Source organism: Oncorhynchus gorbuscha, linkage group LG07 (assembly GCF_021184085.1).
Source record: "Oncorhynchus gorbuscha isolate QuinsamMale2020 ecotype Even-year linkage group LG07, OgorEven_v1.0, whole genome shotgun sequence".
NCBI lineage: Eukaryota > Metazoa > Chordata > Actinopteri > Salmoniformes > Salmonidae > Oncorhynchus > Oncorhynchus gorbuscha.
Genome location: NC_060179.1, coordinates 5,981,226 through 5,996,150, shown reverse-complemented (window position 1 = coordinate 5,996,150; position 14,925 = coordinate 5,981,226). Strand labels below are relative to the sequence as shown.

Here is a 14,925-nt window from a genome sequence, read left to right as displayed (position 1 = left end):
AGCCAAGACACTCAAAAGTTCAGCTAGCTAACCCCGAACGGTGGGAACCAACGGAGAGCTAGAGACCCCGGGTAGAAGTAGCTCAAATGTGTGTGGAATCAGATATTAGCGGGATGCTAAAGCAGTGGAGCTAGCTAGCTAACAATGGCAAATGTGTGTAGGCAAGAGGTGTACGTACTGTAGCTACCTGACAACAAATAGCGTGGCTAACAAGCTAACTTCACTCTGTAAAGTGAAGCTGAAGTTAGCAAAATTCCTGAAAATAGAAAATACGACACTCAATGCTCCGTGGCAGGGCGGTAAAACCACACCGACAGGAACGGGGAAGTTGAGGGCTAGTTTTCTGAAGAAAGCTGCTTAACGGGGCTAATAACCAAATAGACTCATGAAGAGGAAAGTAGAGCAGAGCAGGGTGATATATAGACACGCATGGGGGAGGGGTGATTACCTCCATAAAGCTCTGATTTGCCTGTTATGCATGATTGAGTAAGGCTTCGACCAATGACCCTCAAGAGGGCGTGTCCCATAGTGAGATGTCGAACCGACTCGACTGAAAGAGAAGTGTGTGTGACAGAGCAGTTAACGATAAGTAATTTTGAGCAAGGTTAAGACTGCCAGTAAACACACAAGTAAAATAGGACACTGTGCATCTCAGGATTTTTTCAAGGGAATGTGTGTGTGTGCGCGTCTCGGTGTGGGGGTGTGTGTGTGTGTGTGTGTGTGTGTGTAAGCGTTTTTCGGTGTGTGTGAGCGCGCGTCACAGTGTGTGCGTGTGTGTCACAGTACCTAGGTTCTGGTACAGACTCCAGTCAGCTCTTCAGGGCATCATGGCTGCTGGGAGGGCAACCCTTCATCCACCTCTTCTACCTAGTGACCAGACAGGAAGACACACTGTTAAAATCGGGGTTACACACACACACACACACACACACACACACACACACACACACACACACACACACACACACACACACACACACACACACACACACACACACACACACACACACACACACACACACACACACACACACACACACACACACACACACACACACACTTCTTGACTTGTGTTAACACTGGTAAATTAGGTTAATTGAGAAACTCTAAAGATTTGATTTGACAAAAGGGAAAGAACAGCTGATTACACACACAGCTTTCGACACCAAGGATAATTTGGTGACTGTCAGAAAGCCATTAACCATCAAACTGTAGACTACTTCAACCAATCACACAGCCCTAACTGAATGAATCATCCATCTCCCCTATCAAACTGTAGACTACTTCAACCAATCACACAGCCCTAACTGAATGAATCATCCATCTCCCCTATCAAACTGTAGACTACTTCAACCAATCACACAGCCCTAACTGAATGAATCATCCATCTCCCCTATCAAACTGTAGACTACTTCAACCAATCACACAGCCCTAACTGAATGAATCATCCATCTCCCTATCAAACTGTAGACTACTTCAACCAATCACACAGCCCTAACTGAATGAATCATCCATCTTATCAAACTGTAGACTACTTCAACCAATCACACAGCCCTAACTTGAATGAATCATCCATCTCCCCTATCAAACTGTAGACTACTTCAACCAATCACACAGCCCTAACTGAATGAATCATCCATCTCCCTATCAAACTGTAGACTACTTCAACCAATCACACAGCCCTAACTGAATGAATCATCCATCTCCCTATCAAACTGTAGACTACTTCAACCAATCACACAGCCCTAACTGAATGAATCATCCATCTCCCTATCAAACTGTATCAAAATCTAACTGAATGAGAGACTACTTCAACCAATCACACAGCCCTAACTGAATGAATCATCCATCTCCCTATCAAACTGTAGACTACTTCAACCAATCACACAGAATGAATCCCATAAAACTGTAGATACTTCAACCAATCACACAGAATCATCCATCTCCCTATCAAACTGTAGACTACTTCAACCAATCACACAGCCCTAACTGAATGAATCATCCATCTCCCTATCAAACTGTAACTACTTCAACCAATCACACAGCCCTAACTGAATGAATCTCTCCCCTATCAAACTGTAGACTACTTCAACCAATCACACAGCCCTAACTGAATGAATCATCCATCTCCCCTATCAAACTGTAGACTACTTCAACCAATCACACAGCCCTAACTGAATGAATCATCCATCTCCCCTATCAAACTGTAGACTACTTCAACCAATCACACAGCCCTAACTGAATGAATCATCCATCTCCCCTATCAAACTGTAGACTACTTCAACCAATCACACAGCCCTAACTGAATGAATCATCCATCTCCCCTATCAAACTGTAGACTACTTCAACCAATCACACAGCCCTAACTGAATGAATCATCCATCTCCCTATCAAACTGTAGACTACTTCAACCAATCACACAGCCCTAACTGAATGAATCATCCATCTCCCTATCAAACTGTAGACTACTTCAACCAATCACACAGCCCTAACTGAATGAATCATCCATCTCCCTATCAAACTGTAGACTACTTCAACCAATCACACAGCCCTAACTGAATGAATCATCCATCTCCCCTATCAAACTGTAGACTACTTCAACCAATCACACAGCCCTAACTGAATGAATCATCCATCTCCCCTATCAAACTGTAGACTACTTCAACCAATCACACAGCCCTAACTGAATGAATCATCCATCTCCCCTGGCAAGAAACACTCAGTCACGGTTTCACATCATGGGAGGATTGACTTGAAATACAGGTTTATTAGGTTGATAGAGAACACTGAGGGACAGTTAAATGCCATTAAACCCTCAGCAGAACACTGAGGGACAGTTAAATGCCATTAAACCCTCAGCAGAACACTAAGGGGACAGTTACATTACATTACACCCTCAGCAGAACACTAAGGGACAGTTACATTCCATTAAACCCTCAGCAGAACACTAAGGGACAGTTACATTCCATTACACCCTCAGCAGAACACTAAGGGACAGTTACATTCCATTAAACCCTCAGCAGAACACTAAGGGGACAGTTAAATGCCATTAAACCCTCAGCAGAACACTAAGGGACAGTTACATTCCATTAAACCCTCAGCAGAACACTAAGGGACAGTTACATTCCATTACACCCTCAGCAGAACACTAAGGGACAGTTACATTCCATTAAACCCTCAGCAGAACATTAAGGGACGGTTAAATGCCATTAAACCCTCAGTGTTCTGCTAAGGGACAGTTAAATGCCATTAAACCCTCAGTGTTCTGCTAATGCCAAAGCCATTAAACCCTCAGTGTTCCATTAAACCCTCAGCAGAACACTAAGGGGACAGTTAAAAGCCATTAAACCCTCAGCAGAACACTAAGGGGACAGTTAAAAGCCATTAAACCCTCAGCAGAACACTAAGGGGACAGTTAAATGCCATTAAACCCTCAGCAGAACACTAAGGGGACAGTTAAAAGCCATTAAACCCTCAGCAGAACATTAAGGGACAGTTAAAAGCCATTAAACCCTCAGCAGAACACTAAGGGGACAGTTAAATGCCATTAAACCCTCAGTGTTCTGCTAAGGGACAGTTAAAAGCCATTAAACCATCAGCAGAACACTAAGGGGACAGTTAAAAGCCATTAAACCCTCAGCAGAACACTAAGGGGACAGTTAAAAGCCATTAAACCCTCAGCAGAACACTAAGGGGACAGTTAAATGCCATTAAACCCTCAGCAGAACACTAAGGGGACAGTTAAAAGCCATTAAACCCTCAGCAGAACACTAAGGGACGGTTAAATGCCATTAAACCCTCAGCAGAACACTAAGGGACAGTTAAAAGCCATTAAACCCTCAGCAGAACACTAAGGGGACAGTTAAAAGCCATTAAACCCTCAGCAGAACACTAAGGGACAGTTAAAAGCCATTAAACCCTCAGCAGAACACTGAGCCCCCATTGACTGTCATATCTGAAGCCCTTAACTAGCCTGTTCCAAGTAGGTACATTTATTAAACAACCACTCATTGACAACGGGGCCATTTTTATCACATAAATAACAATAGATTGAATCAGTTTATCACAAACTGAATCCATCCATTTCTATTTATCACAAACTGATTCGTTATATTTAATCAGTTTGTGACAAATATAATGAATCAGTTTGTGATAAATAGATTAAATCAGTTTGATCATATAATGAATCTGTTTATCATAAACTGATTCAATCTATTTCCAAAGTTGACTGCAATGACATCTGATTCGACTACAACAGTCAAAGTCCAAGCCCCTGTTAGTGTAGGGTCTAATGTTTAGGCTCAGTCAGTCCTGGCAGCCCTGTGTGTGTGTGTGTGTGTGGTGTGTGTGGTGCGTGTGTGTCGGTGGTTGAGATTACATCAGGTGTTAAACACACTTCTTTATCCCAGTGTAAGAACATGTTAAGATAAATACACAACGCAGAGGACTAAAAGGTCAAGAGGACTAAAGGTCAAGAGGACTAAAGGTCAAGAGGACTAAAGGTCAAGAGGACTAAAGGTCAAGAGGACTAAAGGTCAAGAGGGGATTAACGATCAATGGAAATAGTTGTTATTCTGTAATGGGGGATTACTGATTAAAATGGGTCAGAGACACGGGAGGAATTTCAGTCCGAGACTCATAGCTACATCTAGCAAGTTCTCATTGGTCAGAATTGTCTATACGTTGAGCCTGAAACGGGATACTTGGCATTTGGCCATTGGCCCAATTTTATTGCAAGGAATTCTAATTGGTCAACTACAGGCTAGGGTTGGGTTACAAATTACATCCTGTTCTCTTTGTTCTGTGGAGAGAATCACTGAGGACAGGGAAGAATGACCATCTACTTCCCAGCAGAAAAACAAAATAATATTTAACCTTTATTTAACTAGGCAAGTCAGTTAAGAACAAATTCTTATTTACAATGACAGCCTAATCTGGCAAACCCAAACCCGGAGGACTCTGTGCCAATTGTGTGCCGCCTTATGGGACTCCCAATCACGGCCTGTTGTGATACAGCCTGGAATCGAAACCAGGGACTGTAGTGACGCCTCTTGCACTGAGCTGCAATGCCTTAGACCACTGTGCCACTAGGGAGCCATATGAACTATGATTTGTTCTCTTTGAATAAACCTATTTTTCTCCCCCTGATTTGCTTTGTGGTCTGTGTTAACTGCTACCACCAGCCAAGTGGATGAGAAGCTGGAGGGGAGAGGAGTCCCAGAGGCACCCTATTCCAGAGGTCGACCGATTAGTATTTTTCAACACCAACACCGATACTGATTATTGGAGGACCAAAAAAGCCGATACCGATTAAATCAGACTATTTTTTGTTGTCGTAATAATGACAATTACAACAATACTGAATGAACACTTATTTTAACTTAATATAATATATAAAAAATATATATATTTAGCCTCAAATAAATAATGAAATATGTTCAATTTGGTTTAAATAATGCAAAAACAAAGTGTTGGAGAAGAAAGTAAAAGTGTAATATGTGCCATGTAGCTAACGTTTAAGTTCCTTGCTCAGAACATGAGAACATATGAAAGTTGGTGGTTCCTTTTAACATGAGTCTTCAATATTCCCAGGTAAGAAGTTTTAGGTTGTAGTTATTATAGGAATTATAGGACTATTTCCCTCTATACCATTTGTATTTCATATACCTTTCACTATTGGATGTTCTTATAGGGACTTTAGTATTGTTTATTCCATAACTCTGTGTTGTTTGTGTCACACTGCTTTATCTTGGCCAGGTTGCAGTTGGAAATGAGAACTTGTTCTCAACTAGCCTACCTGGTTAAATAAAGGTGAAATAAATATATATTTTTTAACCCGTTTTTAGCATGAACATTGCAATTGAGGGCTTCCACCATTTTAAAGTAGTCAACTGGGTGAGGATTCCTGTGAGTTGGTAGCAATCAGCCAATTAAGAAGAAAATGGAGATGTCGCTAGAGGTCGACCGATTATGATTTTCAACGCCGATACCGATTATTGGAGGACCAAAAAAAGCCAATACCGGTTAATCGACAAATTAAAAAATATATATATATATTTTTAAATGTATTCATTTATTTGTAATAATGACAATTACAACAATACTGAATTAACACTTATTTTAACTTAGTAAATCAAATCAATTTATCAATAAATAATGAAACATGTTCAAGAAGAAAGTAAAAGTGACTATTTCCCTCTATACCATTTGTATTTCATATAACTTTCACTAGTGGATGTTCTTATAGGGACTTTAGTATTGCCAGTGTAACAGTATAGCTTCCATCCCCCTCCTCGCTCCTACCTGGGCTCGAACCAGGAACACAACGACAACAGCCACCCTCGAAGCAGCGTTACCCATACAGAGCAAGGAGGACAACCACTAAGTCTCAGAGCGAGTGATGTTTGAAATGCTATTAGCACGCACCCCGCCAACTAGCTAGCCATTTCATATCGGTTACACCAGCCTCATCTCGGGAGTTGATAGGCTTGAAGTCATTGCGAAGAGCTGCTAGCAAAACGCAGGAAAGTGCTGTTTGAATGAATGCTAACGAGCCTGCTGGTGCCTACCAGCGCTCAGTCAGACTGCTCTATCAAATCATAGACTTAATTATAACATAATAACACACAGAAATACGAGCCTTAGGTTATTAATATGGTCAAATCCGGAAACTATAATCTTGAAAACAAGATGTTTATTCTTTCAGTGAAATACGGAACCGTTCCGTATTTTATCTAACGGGTGGCATCCATCAGTCTAAATATTCCTGTTACATAGCACAACCTTCAATGTTATGTCAAAATTACGTACAATTCTGGCAAATTAGTTCGCAACAAGCCAGGCGGCCCAAACTGTTGCATATACCCTGACTCTGCGTGCAATGAACGCAAGAGAAGTGATACAATTTCACCTGGTTAATATTGCCTGCTAACCTGGATTTATTTTAGCCAAATATGCAGGCTTAAAAATACATACTTCTGTGTATTGATTTTAAGAAAGGCATTGATGTTTATGGTTAGGTACACATTGGAGCAACGATACGCACCGCATCCATTATATGCAATGCAGGACACGCTAGATAAACTAGTAATATCATCAACCATGTGTTGTTAACTAGTCATTATGATTGATTGATTGTTTTTTAATGCTAGCTAGCAACTTACCTTGGCTTCTACTGCATTGGCGTAACAGGCAGGCTCCTCGTGGAGTGCAATGTAAGGCAGGTGGTTAGAGCGTTGGACTAGTAACCGTAAGGTTGCAAGAATTAATCCCCCGAGCTGACAAGGTACAAATCTGTCATTCTGCCCCTGAACGAGGCAGTTAACCCACTGTTCCTAGGCAGTCATTGAAAATAAGAATGTGGCACAGTGGTCTAAGGCACTGAAACTCAGCGCAAGAGGCGTCATTACAGACCCTGGTTTGATCCCGGGCTGTATCACAACCGGCCGTAATCGGGAGTCTCGGGAGTCTCGGGAGTCTCAGGGCGCGCACAATTGGCTCAGCGTCGTCCGGGTTAGAGGAGGGTTAGGCCGGGCTCTGGTCTAAAGTAGTGCACTATACAGGGAATAGGGTGCCATAGGGTTCTGGTCTAAAGTAGTACACTATATAGGGAATAGGGTGCCATGGGGCTCTGGTCTAAAGTAGTACACTATATAGGGAATAGGGTGCCATGGGGCTCTGGTCTAAAGTAGTACACTATATAGGGAATAGGGTGCCATGGGGCTCTGGTCTAAAGTAGTGCAATAAATAGGGAATAGGGTGCCATAGGGCTCTGGTCTAAAGTAGTGCACTATATAGGGAATAGGGTGCCATAGGGTTCTGGTCTAAAGTAGTGCACTATATAGGGAATAGGGTGTCATAGGGCTCTGGTCTAAAGTAGTGCACTATATAGGGAATAGGGTGCCATAGGGTCCTGGTCTAAAGTAGTACACTATATAGGGAATAGGGTGCCATAGGGTCCTGGTCTAAAGTAGTGCACTATATAGGGAATAGGGTGCCATAGGGCTCTGGTCTAAAGTAGTGCACTAAATAGGGAATAGGGTGTCATAGGGCTCTGGTCTAAAGTAGTGCACTCTATAGGGAATAGGGTGCCATAGGGCTCTGGTCTAAAGTAGTGCACTAAATAGGGAATAGGGTGTCATAGGGCTCTGGTCTAAAGTAGTGCACTATATAGGGAATAGGATGCCATTTGTGATGCATCCAATACCTTTTGGGATCTCTTACTCCTAAATAAATCTGATCAATGCTATCGAGACATTTCAAAAAGAGGAAACTGCTGTTCCTTCTCTCGCTCTCTGCTACCCCCCCATCCCGCTGACCCTCGGAAACCTTGTCACACCAGCAACCAATGAGATGGGAGAACAGCCAGGTGACACAGAGCATGTGACATATACCACAGAGGCAAAGGAAGTGGCACAGTAAATTCCTCCAAGGGCATGAGAGAGAGTAGAGAAGAGTAGAGGGTCCACTATATGGCAGTGAAGTGTGGGGTCCACTATATGGCAGTGTGGGGTCCACTATATGGCAGTGTGGGGTCCACTATATGGCAGTGTGGGGTCCACTATATGGGTCCACTATATGGCAGTGTGGGGTCCACTATATGACAGTGTGGGGTCCACTATATGGCAGTGTGGGGTCCACTATATGGCAGTGTGGGGTCCACTATATGGCAGTGTGGGGTCCACTATATGACAGTGTGGGGTCCACTATATGACAGTGTGGGGTCCACTATATGACAGTGTGGGGTCCACTATATGACAGTGTGGGGTCCACTATATGGCAGTGAAGTGTGGGGTCCACTATATGGCAGTGTGGGGTCCACTATATGGGTCCACTATATGGCAGTGTGGGGTCCACTATATGGCAGTGTGGGGTCCACTATGTGGCAGTGGGGGTCCACTATATGGCAGTGTGGGGTCCACTATATGGCAGTGTGGGGTCCACTATATGGCAGTGAAGTGGCAGTGGGGTCCACTATATGGCAGTGTGGGGTCCACTATAGTGGGTCCACTATATGGCAGTGTGGGGTCCACTATATGGTGTCCACTATATGGGTCCACTATATGGGTCCACTATATGGCAGTGTGGGGTCCACTATGTGGCAGTGTGGGGTCCACTATGTGGCAGTGTGGGGTCCACTATGTGGCAGTGTGGGGTCCACTATATGGCAGTGTGGGGTCCACTATGTGGGGTCCAGTGTCCACTATATGGCAGTGTCCACTATGTGGCAGTGAAGTGTGGGGTCCACTATATGGCAGTGTGGGGTCCACTATGTGGCAGTGTGGGGTCCACTATATGGCAGTGTGGGGTCCACTATATGGGTCCACTATATGGCAGTGTGGGGTCCACTATATGGCAGTGTGGGGTCCACTATATGGCAGTTGAAGTGTGGGGTCCACTATGTGGCAGTGTGGGGTCCACTATATGGGTCCACTATATGGCAGTGTGGGGTCCACTATATGGGTCCACTATATGGCAGTGTGGGGTCCACTATATGACAGTGTGGGGTCCACTATGTGGCAGTGTGGGGTCCACTATATGGCAGTGTGGGGTCCACTATGTGGCAGTGTGGGGTCCACTATGTGGCAGTGAAGTGTGGGGTCCACTATATGGCAGTGTGGGGTCCACTATGTGGCAGTGTGGGGTCCACTATATGGCAGTGTGGGGTCCACTATATGGGTCCACTATATGGCAGTGTGGGGTCCACTATATGGCAGTGTGGGGTCCACTATATGGCAGTTGAAGTGTGGGGTCCACTATGTGGCAGTGAAGTGTGGGGTCCACTATGTGGCAGTGTGGGGTCCACTATATGGGTCCACTATATGGCAGTGTGGGGTCCACTATATGGGTCCACTATATGGCAGTGAAGTGTGGGGTCCACTATATGGCAGTGTGGGGTCCACTATATGGCAGTGAAGTGTGGGGTCCACTATATGGCAGTGTGGGGTCCACTATATGGCAGTGTGGGGTCCACTATATGGGTCCACTATATGGGTCCACTATGTGGCAGTGAAGTGTGGGGTCCACTATATGGCAGTGAAGTGTGGGGTCCACTATATGGCAGTGAAGTGTGGGGTCCACTATATGGCAGTGTGGGGTCCACTATGTGGCAGTGTGGGGTCCACTATGTGGCAGTGTGGGGTCCACTATATGGCAGTGAAGTGTGGGGTCCACTATATGGCAGTGAAGTGTGGGGTCCACTATATGGCAGTGTGGGGTCCACTATATGGCAGTGTGGGGTCCACTAAGTGGCAGTGAAGTGTGGGGTCCACTATGTGGCAGTGTGGGGTCCACTAAGTGGCAGTGAAGTGTGGGGTCCACTATGTGGCAGTGTGGGGTCCACTATATGGCAGTGTGGGGTCCACTATATGGCAGTGTGGGGTTCACTATATGGCAGTGTGGGGTTCACTATATGGCAGTGTGGGGTTCACTATATGGCAGTGTGGGGTCCACTATATGGCAGTGTGGGGTCCACTATATGGCAGTGTGGGGTCCACTATATGGCAGTGTGGGGTCCACTATATGGCAGTGTGGGGTCCACTATATGGCAGTGTGGGGTCCACTATATGGCAGTGTGGGGTCCACTATGTGGCAGTGTGGGGTCCACTATATGGCAGTGTGGGGTCCACTATATGGCAGTGTGGGGTCCACTATATGGCAGTTGAAGTGTGTTTTTTTTCCTATTATTATCGGTCATCATTGATGTGTGTCTTCAGTGCCCTCCACTAATATCGGCACCCCTGGTAAATAAATATGAGCAGAACGGGCTGTGAATTGTTTTCCTATTGTTTATCTACTTGGTCTGTCATTCAAAATATTCACAAAAATCTAACCTTTAATTAAAGTAAAATCATTGAAAGAAAAAAAATTGAATTTATATGTGTGCCACAATTATTGGCACCCCTTCATTCAATTCTTTGTGTAACCTCTCTTTGCCAAGATAGCAGCTCTGAGTCTTCTCCTATAATGCATAATGAGGTTGGAGAACACATGGCAAGGGATCTGAGACTATTCCTCCATACAGAATCTCTCCAGATCCTTCAGACTCCCGAGGTCTATGCTTGTGGACTCCCCTCTTCAGCCAATCGCACAGGTTTTGTCTGGGGTTTAGGTCAGCGGACTGGGATGGCCACGTAAAATCCTTAAGTCTGTGGTCAGTGAACTATTTTTTTGTGTTGATTTCGAGGTGTGTTTTGGATCATTGTCCTGCTGAAAGATCCAACCACGGCCCGGTTTAAGCCTTCCTAGCAGAGTCAGTCGGGTTTTGATTTAATATCTGCTGGTATTTGATAAGAGTCCATGATAACATGTATCCTAACAAGTTGTCCAGAACCTTTTGGAAGAAATAAAAACAAAAACAGGCCCATAATATCAAAGATCCTCCACCATTACTTCACAGTGGGGACGAGGTACTTTTCTGCATGGCTGTCCTTCTGCCTGCGCCAAAAAGCTCTATTTTAGTCTCATCTGAGCGTAGAAACCGGTCCCATTGAAAGTTCCAGTAACTGTTTGATGACAGCAAAGACTTTTATTTTATGGCAACCCTCCCAAAGAACTTGTGGTTAATGTCGGTGGCGTCTGATCCTCGTAGTTTAACACTTTGACCCCCAAAGACCCAACTAACATCTGTTATTCTCCAGCTGCGATCCTTGGGGATGTTTTTGTACACTCGTCCATCCTCCTCACCGTGCGTGGGGTCAATATAGACCCACATCCTCTACCAGGACGATCGTTAACATCTCCAGTTTAACTTCTTTAATTATTGCCCCGATCGAGGAAATGACCATTTCCAACCGTTGAGATATTTTCTTATCGCCATTTCCTGATTTGTGCAGCTCAACAACCTTCTGTCACACATCATTAGTGTTTTTGTCAGGTCGTTCCCATAGTGATGGATGTGTGTAACTTGACCTGTGTGTCACCTCATATTTATACCCCAGTGAAACAGGAAGTTATGGCTCACCAAGGGTTCCTAATCACTCAGATATGAAATGGGATATACATCATAAGAATTCCCGAGGGGTGCCAATAACTGTGGCACGCATGTCTCGGAGAAGAATATTTAAGTTTGATTTTTGTGAATATTTTAAAATGAAACACCAAGAGGATAAACAGCAAAGAAAAGTTCACCTGTTTCATATTTAAAGGTGCCAATATTAGCGAAGGGGAATGTGTGTGTGTGTGTGTGTGTGTGTGTGTGTGTGTGTGTGTGTGTGTGTGTGTGTGTGTGTGTGTGTGTGTGTGTGTGTGTGTGTGTGTGTGTGTGTGTGTGTGTGTGTGTGTGTGTGTGTGTGTGTGTGTGTGTGTGTGTGTGTGTGTATACATTCTCAATTTGGTGCTCGAAGCATCCAAATGACATTCCTAAAAACTGATAGAGGACTCCTCAAATAGACAATATATATATATAATAATAGTATATATATATATATATATATATATATATATATATATATATATATATATATATATATTATATATATATATATATATATATATTCTCTTATTCATTATAATCTAAAAGGCCAAACTGACCCTAGATCAGCACTCTTACTCTGAAACACTTAACTTTTCCTCTCTTCCTGTTCACTACAACTTGCCTGCCTGCAGCTCTCAGCTCTGTGGGAGTTGTATTTTCTATCCCACTAGGCTAATTCTCAGATCAGGGAGATGATGATTGAAGATCTAATTCGTTGGCGTTGGTAATTAAAAAGGCGTTGTGCCTGTTAAATCTAATAAGCCAGTCATGTCTCCCCAGAGACAGAGACAGAGACAGAGAGAGAGACAGAGAGAGAGACAGAGACAGAGACAGAGACAGAGACAGAGACAGAGACAGAGACAGAGACAGAGACAGAGACAGAGACAGAGACAGAGAGAGAGACAGAGACAGAGACAGAAGGCCTTGTAGACTCAGAGTAGTACCAACATAAGCATGAGTTATTAGAATTTAAGACTTAGAATTTAATGGCTGGTGGAGGGGCGGTTTTCCGGGGGGGGGCTTGGATGGTTGGTGGGAGGGGCTTGGATGGTTGGTGGGAGGGTGGCTTGGATGGTTGGTGGGAGGGGGCTTGGATGGTTGGTGGGAGGGGTGGCTTGGATGGTTGGTGGGAGGGGGCTTGGATGGTTGGTGGGAGGAGCTTCGGATGGTTGGTGGGAGGGGAGATGGAGGAGCTTCGGATGGTTGGTGGGAGGAGCTTCGGATGGTTGGTGGGAGGGGTGGCTTGGATGGTTGGTGGGAGGGGGGCTTGGATGGTTGGTGGGAGGGGGGCTTGGATGGTTGGTGGGAGGGGGCTTCGGATGGTTGGTGGGAGGGGCTTCGGATGGTTGGTGGGAGGGGAGGCTTCGGATGGTTGGTGGGAGGGGTGCTTTGGATGGTTGGTGGGAGGGGTGGCTTGGATGGTTGGTGGGAGGGGGCTTGGATGGTTGGTGGGAGGGGCTTCGGATGGTTGGTGGGAGGGGGCTTGGATGGTTGGTGGGAGGGGGCTTGGATGGTTGGTGGGAGGGGTGGGAGGGGGCTTGGATGGTTGGTGGGAGGGGTGGCTTGGATGGTTGGTGGGAGGGGGGCTTGGATGGTTGGTGGGAGGGGGGCTTGGATGGTTGGTGGGAGGGGTGGCTTGGATGGTTGGTGGGAGGGGGCTTGGATGGTTGGTGGGAGGGGTGGCTTGGATGGTTGGTGGGAGGGGGCTTGGATGGTTGGTGGGAGGGGTGGCTTGGATGGTTGGTGGGAGGGGGCTTCGGATGGTTGGTGGGAGGGGGGATGGTGGATGGTTGGTTGGGAGGGGTGGCTTGGATGGTTGGTGGGAGGGGGGCTGGTTGGTGGGAGGGGGCTTGATGGTTGGTGGGAGGGGTGGCTTGGATGGTTGGTGGGAGGGGGCTTGGATGGTTGGTGGGAGGGGGTTGGTGGGATGGGTTGGTGGGAGGGGGGCTTCGGATGGTTGGTGGGAGGGGTGGCTTGGATGGTTGGTGGGAGGGTGGCTTGGATGGTTGGTGGGAGGGGGCTTGGATGGATGGGGGGCAGACAGCCTGGCGGTTGGGAGCGTTGGTTGTAGAAGTGTTATACTCGACTCTTCTACATGAAAATCATTATTGGTTACACAGTAAAAGACCATGTAGAGAACATTACAACAATCCTAATAATGGTGAGGGGAAGAAAAACATCTGCCACATTCTAGTTTTGAAAAGCCACAGACCGCCCAGGGCCACAGGACTGCAGAAAGAATAGGACAAGAAGAATATTGGGGGGGGGGGCATGTCCGCCCATCCCCTCTGGCAACTTCGCCTACGCCTTACAGTGTAAGGTGTAAGGCTTACACTGTGCTTTTTGTAATTTCAACAAATAAATTCCAAGTGGTATTAAAAATGGGTCTCGCTCCCTCTTCTGATTGAATAAATAAAATAAATATAAAACAAGTCAAACGTAAAACAAAAATATTTGATTTGATATTTGTTTGAGGTTCATTACCGGTATTGTTCAAATTCCCTGGTTCACAGCGTTGAAATCAGTAAACTGTGTTCCATTGACACGTTGTGTTAGCTAATTCAAGTTGACCATTTTAAAAGGCTAATTGATCATTAGAAAACCCTTTCGCAATTATGTTAGCACAGCTGAAAACTACCCGCAAAACACCAGTCTCAACGTCAACAGTGAAGAGGCGACTCCGGGATGCTGGCCTTCGAGGCAGAGTTCCTCCTGTCCAGTGTCTGTTATTTTGCCCATCTTAATCTTTTAGTTTTATTGGCCAGTCTGAGATATGGCTTTTTCTTTGCAACTCTGCCTAAAAGGCCAGCATCCCGGAGTCGCCTCTTCACTGTTGATGTTGAGACTGGTGTTTTGCGGGTACTATTTTAATGAAGCTGTCAGTTGAGGACTGGGGTATTTCTCAACGCGATGATTGGCAGGTCACCGGGGCTAACACGCCAATGGAGAGA

The 14,925-nt window shown here is 45.3% G+C and overlaps 1 protein-coding gene across 5 annotated transcripts in view; it reads right to left on the bottom strand.

Annotated features, from left to right (window-relative positions):
* LOC124039454 (nuclear receptor coactivator 2-like) overlaps positions 1 to 14,925 on the bottom strand; it is a 178,395-nt gene that overhangs the window by 132,190 nt on the left and 31,280 nt on the right. For all 5 annotated transcript variants that reach the window (XR_006839574.1, XM_046355441.1, XM_046355440.1 and 2 more), the window contains one exon: positions 787 to 867. The gene's annotated coding sequence lies outside the window, so the exon portion shown is untranslated. The remainder of the gene's footprint in view (positions 1 to 786; positions 868 to 14,925) is intronic.